Below are 15,662 nucleotides of genomic sequence, written 5' to 3' on the forward strand. Positions count from 1 at the left end.
CGCACTGAGATAGCAGTGCTAACCACTTGGCCACCATGCCTTCAAAATGACACCATGGGGTCTTTTACATCCAGCCGAGGCAGGATTTAACATCTCACCTGAAAGATGGCACCTATGACACTGCAGCAGTATTACACCGGAGAACAAAAAAGGCTGGCACAAGCTAAACATGGAACCTTAGGATTCATGAGAGTGTGTGCTACCAACCGAGTCACACGGAGCACCGACTCTGGCTGGGGTAGGGGGCGGAAATCAGATCCCCGGGTTCAGTTCTGCAGATGCTGATCTTTTCCATGAAATGGCTCCATAGCCAATGATTTTTGATGGGCTATGGATCACCGCAGCCCTCTAGCTCCTTATCAAAACGTCATCATATTTCTGTCCATGTCTTGCACTGTAAGAAGTCTCACAACACCAGGTTAAAGATAGGGTTTATTTGGTAGTAAATGCCACTAGCTTTCAGAACTCTACCCCTTCATCAGGTGAGTGGGAAGTTCTGGTCTCCTCCTGCATTGTAGGGATTCTGTGATGGAGGAGGATATCCCTGGTGTCATAGCTAATATTTATCCTTGAATCAACATCACAAAGACTGAGATTACCTGGTCATTATCACTTTGTGATCAGAACTCCCCACTCATCTGTCGAAGGGGCAGAGCCCTGAAAGCTAGTGGCATTTGCCACCAAATAAACATGTTGGACTTTAACCTGGTGTTGAGACTTCTTACTGTGTTTACCCCAGTCCAACGCTGGCATCTCCACATCATGTCTTCCACTCGCAGGCTATTCAACTGTGGACAGCAGTGAAACGGAGCCTAATCCTGCTCTAATCCAATGCCAATACACTGGCTTCATCCAGAGGGATCAGCAAACTCTGCTGGATTCTTTCCATCCTAACCCAAGACCGGTAGCAGTCACAGCATTAAAGATATCTGGAGTAGCCTGCCAGTCTCTCTCTCACTCACACACACACACACACACACACACACACACACACACACACACACACACACACACACACACACACACCACTGTAAGAGGCAACTTGCAGCAGGGAGCAAGATGCCACCGAGAGTCAGGACCTAGGGAACCTCAAAGAGAGATGAGAGAAAATTGGTGAAAAGAAATAAAATTAAGGATGTTGACCAACTCTGAAAGAAGCTACAAACAGGCAGTCACATGGCAGCAGGAGATTGAGATCTGGGTGTGGGTCGAGTAAAAGAACTGAGAATGAGCTGGTTCCAAGGTCACACTTTGATGGTATTGTGAACAAAGCAGGTTTTGGACACAAACGGAGCAGAGCTGGAGTTATTCCAGCTTAAAGGGAGTCCCACGGGAAAGAAAAGAGTCCAGTTACTAGGATGGAGGGGGGCAGATAAAAAATGTCAGCATTCACCAAGTTCCCTCTGGGAAATAGGAATTTGCAAAATCATCTGGATCTCTAAAGGAAAAGGTGGGGACAAAAACCAGGAAAATACTTTCCAATGACATTAGAGTGACACAAGATCACAGTTCGGAAGGGCACATTTATTAGACAGACGTTCTTTTGCAGAGGACAGTTGAGGGTTTCGAGCCAAACCAGCCCCATAAGCAGTCTGAGCATCTTGTCATTTCATGGAGGTGTCTCAATTTATTTGTATGATAGCATTACCCAGCAGTGTAAAAATAGTACACCCTTCTGACCACATATTCATGTCATTAACACAGGTTCCCCTCTGACACCAGACCGAACAAAACTTCAGACAAATTAGATTGAACATAGAGCAGTAATTGTGAGCAGATTCACAAATTGGGCAAAACAACATCAGAAGATTCTCCTGTTGACTCTTGTAACTCCTTGAAGCAGTGTTGCATATCCTCACAGGCGTTTTGCCATAAAACTGCTTCACTATACAGATCGGAATTATTTAAGCGCCCCCCGCCATCTGAAGCACAGGCACCTGCCTAGTGCCACAGCCCCACTATTACACACTTAGCAGGCATGGATTGGCATAATTCTGTCCCTCACCCAGCAGCAAGTCCCACCTTGGAGAGCTGCAAATCAGGCTGGCCAGCAGCTCTCAGTCCCTCTGGGAAGAGCACTGCAATGGCCAGAAGCAGCATCCTGAGACTAGTCCCAAGGAGCACAGGAAAGGGAAATGTCTGGGGGGGGGGCAGAAAATAACCATCACGTGGTCATTAAATGGCCATCTGACGGCCCGAATTGGGGCCTCCCATGCGCGCCCTCGGTGCTCTAGTGTGAAATCACTGAGGTTAGAGCAGATAGGAACTCAGAGAAACCCAGCAGTGCAATTACATGATCCCCGCACCTTCGAACATGCCAGGATGGGACAGGTGGCGTGAAGTCCTGGCCCTTGTTTCAGACAAAATATTGCAGCAGGGTTTCAACTGCATGGACGGGTTGTCACATTCACCCCATACCCCGGTCCCACTCACTTCAGCAACGGGGAAGCACTCTAATTTTAATATGGCAAGCAGCTGATTGGATCAGAGCAGTGCTCACTTGTTATCGATGGGAGAGGTGGGAGGGAAACAGGACAGATAGCAGCAAACTTGCTTTAGTGGGGAGCAATGGCCACTGCCATTTGTCCCCGTGTTGCAAGGAGGAACGGAGGGTCAGCTATAGCACACCCCACCCTGCCCCATTCTTCCAACACCTCACTGGAGGGGTGACTGAATGCAGAAACTTCCTGTTCCCTGTCAGTGGCAAAGTAACCCTGTCTGACTCATCAACAGGACATGGCCACAGGGGTCAGCAGCAGGGGAATGGTGTAATGCTGGAAACATTTCAATGATCTGCTTAGATCCAGCAATCCAAAGATGAGCGTGGATGGTACGTAGCCTGGTCAGCAGTCACCAGAGACGTCTGGGGGACAGGCTGAGGTCTCCTGACCGGGAGAACAGGTGGGTGTGTGCGTTCAGCAATCCTGGGATGACTCAAACAGGGGTCAGAGCTTTCGATGTTGGACAGGAGGCTGGAATATTAACTGCACCATCTTTTGCGAATGAAAAGCTGCCAGTGATGAGGGAGAGGGGCAGTGTCCTAGCGCCATCTTTCTTCACCTTGAAGGCCAATCAGGAGCTGGATACCAGACTGAGAGCCAAGCTCCCATATAGGGACCAAAATTCTCCGACCTCATCCGGGGCTGGGATTCTCCAGTCCCGCTGCAGTGAATGGAGCTTTGGCTGAGTGCCAAATTCTCTGTTCTCACTGGCAGGGACAATGACATTGGAAAATTCTGAAACTTGTGTCACAGGCACATTATTGGGCTGGACTAGAATGGCAAGTTGTAGGAACACTGGAAGAGGAAAAAAAATCAGGAGCCCAGCAGAAGGAGGCTGGAGGATCACTATCCCCAGGTTCAGGGGATGCAACGCTCATCTCTCAACAAGCTGTCTTCTCACTATTTTAAGCTGTGTAAACATCTGCTGACTCTTCCAATCTCTCATCACCACTTTCTATTGTGTCATCCTCGAGGCCAGTTGCAGAGCGACAGGGAGGTCAGAGTGTCAACTTGTTCCTGAGCAGTCAAAAGGAGGAAGATGCCCCTCTTGTTCAACCTCCAACAACTTGGATACTTACACCTGGCACCTTGCAGATAATAGAATCCCTACTGTGCACAAGGCAGCCATTTGGCCCATGGAGCCTGCACTGGCAACAATCCCACCCAAGACCAATCCCCCAACCCCACATTTAGCATGGACAATTAACCTAACCCACACATGTGACTGTGGGAGGAAATTGGAGCACCCAGAGGAAACCCACACAAACACAGGGAGAACGTGCAAACTCCACACAGTGACCCAAGGTTGGAATTGAAGCTGGGTCCCTGGCACTGTGAGGCAGCAGTGCTAACCACTGTGCTGCCCATTATTTCAGAGCTGGAGGATTCAGAAGAGGCAGGGTGAGCTGTCACCAGTCTCCCTTTCCCTACTATCAGTGCGTCTCCACGTGGTTCCCACAGGATCTGTGAAATCATGGGATGAGAATGGGAGAGGTCCATTTGTCCACATACTCCACAATGTTTGAGTGCAAATTCAGTCAAGCTGCATTCAGGAAGGGGAGAATCGGAGAGAAGCGTAGGAGCCAACGTCAAACATGGGTGGAGGGTGAAATCCTGCTATCAGTTAAGAAACAGAAGGCTGTCTTTAGCCTCAGGTGAACCATCTGGCTTGTGTTAAATTAGCTCCTAGTTACCACTGAGCTGGATCAACCTGCCCCTGAGCAAGGGAAGAGACATTTGAACATTAATGAAAGACCATCTTTATGGGAGTTTGACAGCTTGGTTATCTGATACATACACCAGTCAACTAACTGAACCACTTGACTTCAAGAATCAACCTATTTTTGGTACAAACATCTTCAGCTGCCTTTACAAGGCGGGAGGAGAGGCTGGATAGAAATCAGGAACCTGGTTTAATCTTCAACTTGATTTCCAACTTTCCAAGCTCTTTTTTCCCCATCTCCTAGGGTTCAAGACTTGTTGGTATGCAGTTTGTTTTGGCAGTTTGGGGATTCCAATTTTGTATATACTAGCTGATCTCTTATTTCTGGGATCTGGGCTTTGTTAATTTGAAGCTGTGTTGATCTATCCCTTTTGAGATACTCCTTGGATACTCCCTGCCCAAAAACAATTTACAAAGGCAGCCAAATAGCAGGTAGCTACTGCTTACAAACCATGGGGTTTTACGGGTGAATTTGGGGGGGGGTGGAATCCAGGCATTGGAGAGGCCGGATTTTCATTCTTGAGCCCCCTCTCCTGGTCCCACTAAATAAAGTTTTACCTTAAGAGGGCTTCCCTTTCTTCGAGAGATGTACTTTGTGGAACATATCTGGCAGGTACTGACTCAGTAGGCTGTTAAAAATGGTGCTGGGATCCTTGGCATCTCGGGATCCTAATCTTCACGTATTAATGAGGTTTCTGCCCAAGTCAGATAGCTAAAATGGTCCAGGCAGCAGCCATTAATCCAGCACAAACAGGATGGTAAGTCCTTCCTGCATTGTATCACTGGCAACATTTCAAAAGTACTTCATTGGTTGTAAAGCATCCAGTGGTCATGGAAAGTGCAATACAGATGTAAGTCTCTTTCTTCATGCATCCATTTCAACTTCACACTCAGCCCCTTCCCACCAGGTGAGGGGTGGGGGGGTTAAAACTTCTCCCCCGCAACCGCAATCAGTTCTCCTGCTCCCCTATAGTATGGTGGGCAAGTATACCACTCAGCGGGATGCTGCATCATGAACTCTCAGCCAGAATGCCAACACTGGGCTCAGCTATTGGCTTCTGTGCCTGTGGGTGGAAAGCTACGTAAAATTGCTTGTGTTTCCACTCAGTCACCCCTGCTGGACCATGCACATGTGGGCATCAGGCATTATACAAGCTTGAAGTCCATTAAGACGCCCCAGATTCACAGAGTCTGTGGGCATCCAGTATGCGTTAGCTCGCACAGCGCCAAACAAGAGATGGGGGAGATTAATGTTCCTTAAAAACCATGGAAATTAAAGGCAACATTTTTTTTTGCTCAGATCTTTATATTTAAACATCAGGAACATAACATGTTGACACATCTGATCACATATACAGACTTTTAAAATTCAAATGCAGCAGACATGAGTCACGTAATAACACACTTTTTACAATCGTTATCAAGACACTGACAAACACTTTTCAAATAAGTCTGAAGGTTTGAAGGAACTTGTAACTATTGCTCAGAAAAACCACAAATTAGCCCCACCCCTCGAAAGCTTTTTATTTTGAGAAATCTAAGTGAAAGTCTAAGGTTCATACGACAGTGCATCTCCAAGGTTGAAAAGATTAGGCAGAAGACAAAATTAAGTACAAAATAGTCAGGGACGCTCAAGTTTCTAGTCTTTGTGGATGCCAACTTGCTATCATGGAGCCCAAGGGCCTTAAATCTCGTCAGGATCCCACAGTACAAACTATTTCAATTCAGCATTTACCCTCCAGACAACAGCCCTTTCCAAACTGACACTCTCAAAAGGTTCAAACAGGACAACCAAGTAGTCTCAGTCTCAAGGAACACTGTTGACATGAAGCATGTAGATTGTAGGAGGGAGCTGGAAAGACTGAAGGGAGTAAGGGGTCACCAGCTTTGAAGTACTGGAAATAAATGAAGGTAGCAGATGATTTTAACACTGTAAAGGAAATAGGGAGGAGGAAGAGTGCACAAGACAGGGAGCTGGTGAACACTTTATATGATAGCATAGACAAAACAGCAAGAAAATCTACAAGTGTTTGGAAAATTAACACAAAACACTTGCTCTAAAACTCACTCCGTCTCGTTTCTGGATAACGCCAGAGACAGTCCAGTACCTTCTGTCCTTATCCAATATACAAACAAGTAGTGAGATTACCACACAGACATATACCCACCCGCATTAATGAGCTGGCTGTAGCCACAGCAATACACTTGGCCAATTTTATTGAGGAGAGAACAGGGAATAATACCCAAATATTAGAAACATAGAAAAACTACAGCACAATACAGGCCCTTTGGCCCACAAAGTTGTGCCGAACATGTCCCTACCTCAGAGATTACTAGGCTTACCTATAACCCTCTATCTTACTAAGTTCCATGTACTTATCTAAAAGTCTCTTAAAAGACCATAACAGATCTGCCTCCACCACCGTTGACGGCAGCCGATTCCACGCACCCACCACTCTGAGTGAAAAACTTACCCCTGACATCTCCTCTGTACCTACTCCCCAGCACCTTAAACCTATGTCCTCTTGTGGCAACCATTTCAGCCCTGGGGAAAAGCCTCTGACAATCCACTCGATCAATACCTCTCAACATCTTATACACCTCTATCAGGTCACCCCTCATCCATCATCTCTCCAAGGAGAAAAGACCGAGCTCCCTCAAGTAGAGTTGCTATCTCTACTCCCTTTCTTGAATAAAGGAACAACAGACGCAATCCTCCGGAACATCTCCCGTCTCCATTGATGACGCAAAGATCATCGCCAGAGGCTCCGCAATCTCCTCCCTCACCTCCCACAGTAGTCTGTGATACATCCCATCTGGTCCCGGCAACTTATCTATCGATTCATTACAAAGTCTTAGTCACACCGTGTAATGCGGAACTAATCATAACTCGTCTGAACTCCCTCTGCCTCTCGCCATTAAACAGTTTTGTTTGTTCTCACAATCAGCTTTATTTAATATTGCAGAAAAATAAGAGGGGGAGTTTATTAAAGTTGCCCTTTGTTTTCCACACAGGAGAAATTCATTTTTGTACAGCAATCCCCAACCATTTCTTTGTCCATGTCATGGAGACATGGGAACTGCCAAAACATTGTTCAACATTCTCATTTTCACAAGAAAGGAGAGACAATCTATTCCACCCACCTTGTTCTCTCCTGAAGACTATTTTTGTAACTGGGTGTAAAAATAAAGTACTGTCCATGCTAACGGGTGCAGGAACCAATTCCCATGTGACGGGTACTGATTAATCAGTGATTAATCAGTACCCATCTGTAGTTTCTTGCAAAGATGCTAACCAAGAAGATTAACGAATGAAGTTTATTAAGCAACTATGTACAGTGCTATAAAAGCTACCGTACTCCATAATTCCAGGCCTGTCAAGAAAACCCATGCTCAGCATTAATTAAGGATTATTACAATGTTACAAATTTTTTTTTTCAACCTCGTGATTAAATTATCTGTCCTGGATGATAGGGAAGGCAAAAGCACAAGGAACATCTAAGCCACTGGATTGTTAAGCCAGAGGATTGAGCTTCAATGAGTTAACTGACCTTGTGTGATGACCTAGGGCACTCACAACCAGGGCAACTTCCACCCTGATTGTGACTTAAAGCAGCAGAGATTGGCGACTGAAACTGTGACCTTCATGGTCCATTTGACTGCACATTTTACTTAGCAATGCCTTCGCCAGCCTTAATGGGGTGAAACTGGTTAACATCCACTGAAGGCAGCAAAGCACAGGCGGCACAGTGGTTAGCATTACTGCCTCAGTGCCAGGAACCTGGGTTCAATTCCCGGCTTGGGGCAGTGTGTGTGGAGTTTGCATGTTCTCCTTGTGTCTGCACGGGTTTCCTCCGAGTGCTCCAGTTTCCTCCCACAGTCCGAAAGATGTGCTGGTTAGATGCATTGGCCATGCTAAATTCTCCCTCAGTGGACCCAAATAGGAGTGTAGCGACTCGGGGATTTTCACAGTAACTTCACTGCAGTGTTAATGTAAGCTGACTTGTGACATAAATAAACTTTAAGCTTTAAGCACAGATCTCTAACATTTATTGTACTTTCCATAAGCTACTTAGGAACAGTGCATCATTCGGGATATGGTCCCCGGAAGAGTGGGGGTTTTAGTCCAGTCAAGCAGCTTGGTCAGTGAAGGCTTGGAGGGCCGAAGGGTCTGTTCCTGTGCTGTAATTTTCTTTGCTCTTTGCTCGTTCTGCCCACCATCAGTTCCTAATGCCCTCTCCCCAGCCCAATTTTCTCCCCTCTTCTGATGGAGCTGATTCTGGCCTATATGCAGTTCTACAGTTCCAATCACCCTCCAGTATCTCACACTCAAACGGTGATCCTTCATATCTGAGGCTACACAGAGAATGCTGGCACGCAGATCAGGCAGTGATGGGCACGGTAACGGAGCTCACAGACATGTGACTTTGATTATGGCCTGAAATCTCTCTTTTGCCCAAATTCCCAGACTGCTTAAGGCAGTATTAAATCTTTAAGCACCTAAGAAGCACAATCAGCAATAATGTGAAAAACCTCTTACATGGTGAGATGGAAAGTTGCATGTTTAAATATGGGGGTGGGGCGAGCGGGGGAAGAGTTTGAGGGATGTCTCTCAGGAGGAGGAAGGCGGATAGAGGACTGTAACAAAAATCAGAATATCATCGGGTTGCCAATTACGATCCAAGTGCATTTCTGGAGGTTTCGCCACATGACTTGCCTCCATACTCTTTGCCAAGTTGGCCAACATGTCCAGTGTCGAGTTGGGCTGCCTGCCTATGCCATTGGAAAGTAGAGAGACCCATTACCTTGGCTGTTAGCCACATAGCCTTTTAATTCCCCCGTCCCACTTTCAATATTTTTGTACCTGCTTAAGAGAAATGCTCATAGAAAATGACAAATAAAAGCATCCCCACAAAAATATCCTGGTACCAAAAAAAGTTGAGTTTCATAAAGGCTCATAAGACAACACATCTGAACAGAACGAGTAAAATAGCTGGAACATTTAGAGACTGTTCTGATGGAATTGAGCCAAAAACCGCATGTAGATCTTGTAACAGAGCATTCAGTTTGGTGTCAATTCCAATATACACCTGCCCGTGTATAGATTCACAAAGACTACAGCACGCTGCAATCTCATCTGGCCCATTTACCTGTTCTAGCTCTTTGATAAGATCTATCCTACTTGTTCCCATTTCCTTACCCTGACTCTTTTCAAAGAGAGAGTTATCCTATCCCTGTTAAATTATGTTATGACGTCAAAGCAATGTATTACCACCACCAGGCATGTTATTTCACCTTCATGAGTAATCACAGAATCCCTATAGTGCAGAAGGAGGTCATTCAGCCCATCGAGCCTGCAATGGTAACAATCCCATCCAGGCCCTATCCCCATCACCCCAATTATTTACCCTGCTAACCCCCCGACAGTAAGGGGCAATTTAGCATGGTCAATCAGCCTAACATGCACATCTTTGGACTGATGCAGTGTGTGGAAATGGGGATTCAATGCTAATGCGGTATCTTTTGCTAGGAATGGGTCCTGTTGCCCAGAATTGTGCCTTGCGTATATCCTTGATATAACATTTCCATAGGTCACTTGCAAATGGTCACATCTCCTCCCTACATTAAGTACCTTTTGGGTTGAATTTGCTAACTCCAGCTAGGATGTTTGCTGGGACACCAAAATAGTCCCTGGGTTTGGGAGGGGCAGACAACAGAAAAGTGACCCAGAGTTCCCAATCCTGACAGTTATCCATTGACTTGGACTAATAAACACGTAACTGAGCAAGAGTTTGGGAACACAAAAGTGTGAGTGAGAGGGTGCCGGATGTGATACTTCCACGGCTGAACTCTGCCGATATTTCACAATCTGTGCTGATATTTGAGGAACGGTTAATTGAGTTAGAAGCCAAACAGCAGTTGGCAGAACCTGCCTCAGCCAGAGACGGGAACAGAAAAAAAAAAATCAGAATCCCAGAGTGCAGAACAGGCCATTCAGCCCATCAAGTCTGCACCAATTCTGACAATGTATCCCACCCAAGCCCCCTCCCCACTCCATCCCTGTCACCTCAATACTTTACCATGTAACCAACACCTTTTGGGCAATTAAGCATGGCCAAATCTATCCTACACGTCTTTGGAGTGAGGAAGGAAACACACACACACACACACACACACACACACACACACACACACACACACACACACACACACACACACACACACACACACAATGACCCAAGGCCTGATTCAAATCTGGGGCCCTGGAGGCAGCAGTGCTACCCATTGTGTTGTCCTAAAAAATGAGAAAATAAATACAGTTTTACTGTAATTTCCATCCTCACGCTACCAACAATTCGAGGTGGTGCATAACTAGCTGCACGCACACAAATTTACACAAGTTGTGCTTGCTCGGCTAAAAATATACAAAATTAGAGGGCCATAATCTAGGTGTAACTAGAGATCTGAGGTATGTTTTAGCAAATGAGCTCTCCTCCCTCCGTCAGCCTGTTATTCTGTTAATTACCCTAGTTACAGACTCTACTTCAGAAGACTGGACATGCAGGATAACAGCAAAAATTATCAAAACATTGTAAATCTCCTCTGAGACTGCATTTTTTTTTTAAACCATGATTCATCTTCTATCCAAAACAGATAAAAACTGTTCACAACATGGTCCCAGAAACAATGCCAAGCTGGTCTTTGCCATTTCACTGGGTCTGCTCCATCTGAGCTACACAGCTAAAACAGGGATTTGCTGCTGCCTTTTACCCCACCGCTCCCCATGGGGAAGTTGCAGCCACAGAGCAAATGGAGGGGCCTTAATAGTTGCATTGGAAATCCAAGGATATTAGCCCCACATAACACAGCTTCACCGCATCCCATGAGGAATCACCCCAAGGGACTACAGGATCTCCACTATGAGAGAGCGTGTCGGTGACTCCCACCACTGCAGTGGGAGTGTGAGATCTTTAACAGTGAGTAATATGACCTTCACAGCACCGGGGACCTGGGCTTAATTCCAGCCTGCTATTCCTGCAGACATCCTAGCTAGAGCTGGCAAATACAGCCAACAAGGTACTTGAACCACATAGGGAAGAGATGTGACCATTTGAGGTTGACCTGTGGAAATGTTACATTAAGGGTATATACAAGACTCAATTCTGGGGTGACAGGACTCATTCCTAGCAAAAGATACTGCATTACCATCAAATCCCTAATTCCATCCCTGCATTATTCCTGAAGGGGAAGAAAATGTGCCTGGTGGTGGAAATGCATGCCTTTGATACCACAATATAATTTAATAGGGATTGGATAGTTAAGCAGGGATATATGTGGGCGGCACAGAGGTACAGTGGTTAGCATTGTTGTCTCAGTGCCAGGAACACAGGTTCAATTCACAGCTTGGGTCACTGTCTTTGCGGAGTTTGCATGTTCTCCCAGTGTCTGCGTGGGTTTGCTCCAGGTGCTCTGGTTTCCTCCCACATTCCAAAGGTGTGCGGGTTACGTGGACTGGCCATGATGAATTGCCCCTTAGTAGTGGGATTAGCAGGGTAAAGACAGGGTAAAGTTAATGGGCCGAATGGCCTCTTTTGCACTGTATGGATTCAATGATTCTACGATCAATCCTGGATTCAAATAATGATCCCCAACGTTCAGCTCATCAAGGCTGCCTCTGTGGCACACAAACGTAACTGTTGGGAAGATTTTTATTAAGTGTAACGAGAAAGTGCCGATATCAAACTTCTCAAGGTGCTTCGTAGACAATGAGTTACTCTGAAGTACAGCAACTGTTGAACGTGGAAATGAGGTGGCTATTTTGCACACAGCAAGATCCCAAATACATTCAGAACACAAGTGATAAGAGGAGTAGTAGTTCAGGCCAAGGAGATAAATTACCAGTTAATCTGCTTGTTCTGTGCTGTGTTAATGGTCACCAGCTGACCAGAATTACTCTGCATGGCACCACATGAAGGACAATGCCAATAAACGAATCACGGGTTTCAAGTTTAGATATAAACACAAGGTTTCCTGGGGCTCAGCCACACAATCCACAAATACAAAAGTATGAGCACCCGGTTAAAATTCAGCACACATCTGCAACACACATGGCAGCCATTGTCCTCGCAGTGCACCTGAGGTGAAAATTAAAACCCCTATGGTATTTCCAGCTGCCTCCCTTATCCCCAGTTTTCTTTCTTCCTCCTATGCTGGTGTTGACTTTTCAGGTGCTCAATTGCCAGAAACCTCCTTTTCCATTGCCTAATACACAGTGTCAGGGAGATCTTCAATAAAAGCCATCATTCCATGTAGCCAAATCTGTCATTGCCCATATTCCACAAAAAGCCAGCAATTCAAGCCTCAGCCATCCCTAGCCCTGTGTACGATGGTCAACCACACATCCCATCCTGCCATCCCTAGCCCTGTGTACAATGGTCAACCACACATCCCATCCTGCCATCCCTAGCCCTGTGTACAATGGTCAACCACACATCCCATCCTGCCATCCCTAGCCCAGTGTACAATGGCCAACCACACATCCCATCCTGCCATCCCTAGCCCAGTGTACAATGGCCAACTACCCAGCCTACTCTGCCAAACCCAGCCCAGTGCACAAAGCCAAACAGCACAGAAATCTCAATCCATGCCCTTTTCTCAGCTGCAAGGCTCAGTACCAGGCAAGGCAGTGCATTCGCTTACTCAGCCACAGGGCAATGCCTTCCGTGTAAATGTGAATGTTATTAGAAATAGCGGTGGGCAGAGAGTTGCTGCTGATTCATTTCCAGAACCAGCTGTCTTCAGAGCTGCTAATACCCCAGACACGAATTCAATTATATCCTGGACACAGAAACACAATCAGCTGCATTACTGCATCCACAAGCTGCAATCAGCCAAATATCTACCACAACTCCCCATCACTGGCCTTTGATACGGACATCTCTAATCTCACTCTGCAACTCTTTCTACTCCCATTTCTCAAATGTACCTTATTAAATAAAAACTTTAGTCCTACTGTACATCTTCTTTTTCCATTACTATTGAAGACAGCCTACAATCACCACACCCTTACACCACCCTCTTCACAAATCCCTGCTTCTTGCAATCCCTCTCTGCTTTTTCAAAAAAAAACCCGTAAAAATCTCATTTGAACACCACTGGCCCCCAATCCTGCCTTTTCCTACTCAGTAGGGCCCCTCACCTTATTAAGTGGTATGTTGCTATGGGAAATTCCCCAATACAAATAAAAGCTGTTGCCAACAATGTTTAAACATTCTCAGTGGCAGGCAGAAAGTCTCCCAGGACCAGCTGGGGAATCTATGACTAGAGGGCACAGATTGGAAATTACAGCCAGAAATTTTAGGGATGAAATAAATAGACAAGTCTTCATGCAAATGGTGGTCAAAGTTTGGAATAGTCTCTGGGTGGTACAATGGTTAACACTGCTGCCTCACAGCACCATGGACCCAGGTTCAATTCCCAGCGTGGGTCACAGTCTGTGTAGAATCTGCATGTTCTCCCCACGTCCTTGTTTGTTTTGTCCGAGTGCTCCGGTTTCCTCCCGCAGTCCAAAACGACGTGCTGGTTAGGTGCATCAGCCATGCTAAATTCTCCCTCAGTGTACCCGAAAAGGCGACTAGGGGATTTTCACAGTAACTTCATTGCAGTGTTAATGTAAATCTACTTGTGACACTAATAAATAAACTTGGTACAAACAGAAATCAAAGCTAAATCAACTGCTAAATTTTAAAACAGATTTCCTGACTAAAAGGGACATCGGGCAAAGGCAAATCAGCCATAGAATCATAGAACCCAACAACGCAGAAGGGCTGTTCAGCCCATCAAGTCTGTACTGACTCTGACGGAGTATCTTATCCAGGTCCTCTCTCCCACCCTTTCCCTGCAACCCCACATATTTACCATGGCAAATCTATCTAACCTACACACCCTGGGACACCAATGGACAATTTAACTTGGCCAATCCACCTACCCTGCACATCTGTGGACTGTAGGAGGAAACCTGACCACCCAAAGGAAACCCACACAGACATGATAGCACGTGCAAACTCCAGACAATCACCCGAGGCTGGAATGGAACCCAGGTCCCTAGCACTGAGGTAGCAGTGCTAGATGCTGTGTCACCATACTGCCCATACAAAGCCAGGCTCAGAATGGACTGTGCAAATCCAAATCCATAATTCCCATCAAATCCAATTCATGGTCCCCACGTGAGAGAGAAACAAGACCCAAACTGACAGGATACGGCCCCATCTTGAGCTTGATCTTAGCCAAAAGACTAAGAAACCATGATCTCACTGAAGGGTGGAATAGGTCTGAGGGGCTAAAATGTTACCCGTATCCATTGGCAGATAGCTCTACTAGAAGACAGGCTAGGAGTAATTAAAAAAGGTAATATCCATTGGAAAATAGAACTGCGGATACATCAGAAGGACTTGTCTAGAACATCGCCAAAAAGACCAGGACATAACTTCTAAACCCCAATCAGAAGGGCAACTGGTTTGAATGATAGACAGGATGGGCATTGACTGATGATTTACTGTGTGCCTCTAATTGGAACAGAGTGAAACTCTGGATGTTAGGGTCAGAGGCACAGGTTTGTAACTAAATACTCATTAAGTATAGAAAGACTGGCTCAGTTTTATCCTTCACCACCTGGTTTTATGGATAGTAATACAAATGAAAGGAATCACTTTTGTATGCTCAGAGAGGGAGGATGGAATTACTCTAGATCACTGTTCCTTCACTGCCACTGGGTTAAAATCCCAGAACTCCCTTCTTAATATTACCGCGGGTGTATCTACATCACATGGTCTGCAGCGGTTCTAGAAGATAGCTCACCACAATCTTCAACGAGAAGTAAAGATGGGTAATAAACATTGGCCCAGCCAGGGATGCCAGGGCAGCACAGTGGTTAGCGCTGCTGCCTCACATTTCCAGGGACCCGGGTTCAATACGGCCTCAGGTGACTGTCTGTGGAGTTTGCACATTCTCCTCATGTCTGCACGGGTTTCCTCCAGGTGCTCCAGTTTCCTCCCACAGTCCAAAGATGTGCGGGTTAGTTGCATTGACTATGCTAAATGGCCCCTTACTGTACAGAACACAGATTAGTGGGACTGGCTGGGTAAATATGCAGGATTACTGAGATAGGGCCTGATTGTTGTTAGAACATAAGAACATAAGAACATAAGAAATAGGAGCAGGAGTAGGCCATCTGGCCCTTCGAGCCTGCCCCGCCATTCAACAAGATCATGGCTGATCTGTCGTGGCTCAGTTCCACTTTCCCGCCCTCTCCCCATAACCCTTAATCCCCTCTCTTATCAAAAACCCATCAACCCGCTTCTTAAAAATATTTAGCGAGGCAGCCTCCACCACTTCAACGGGCAGAGAATTCCAGAGATTCACCACCCTTTGAGTGAAGA

The 15,662-nt window shown here is 46.0% G+C and overlaps 1 protein-coding gene across 1 annotated transcript in view; it reads right to left on the reverse strand.

Annotated features, from left to right (window-relative positions):
• Nucleotides 1-15,662, reverse strand: part of LOC145358565 (phospholipid-transporting ATPase ABCA1-like) — a 172,041-nt gene that overhangs the window by 146,661 nt on the left and 9,718 nt on the right.

The sequence above is a fragment of the Carcharhinus amblyrhynchos genome, chromosome 26 (genome assembly GCF_965287045.1).
Source record: "Carcharhinus amblyrhynchos chromosome 26, sCarAmb.v2.hapA, whole genome shotgun sequence".
Classification (NCBI taxonomy): Eukaryota; Metazoa; Chordata; class Chondrichthyes; order Carcharhiniformes; family Carcharhinidae; genus Carcharhinus; species Carcharhinus amblyrhynchos.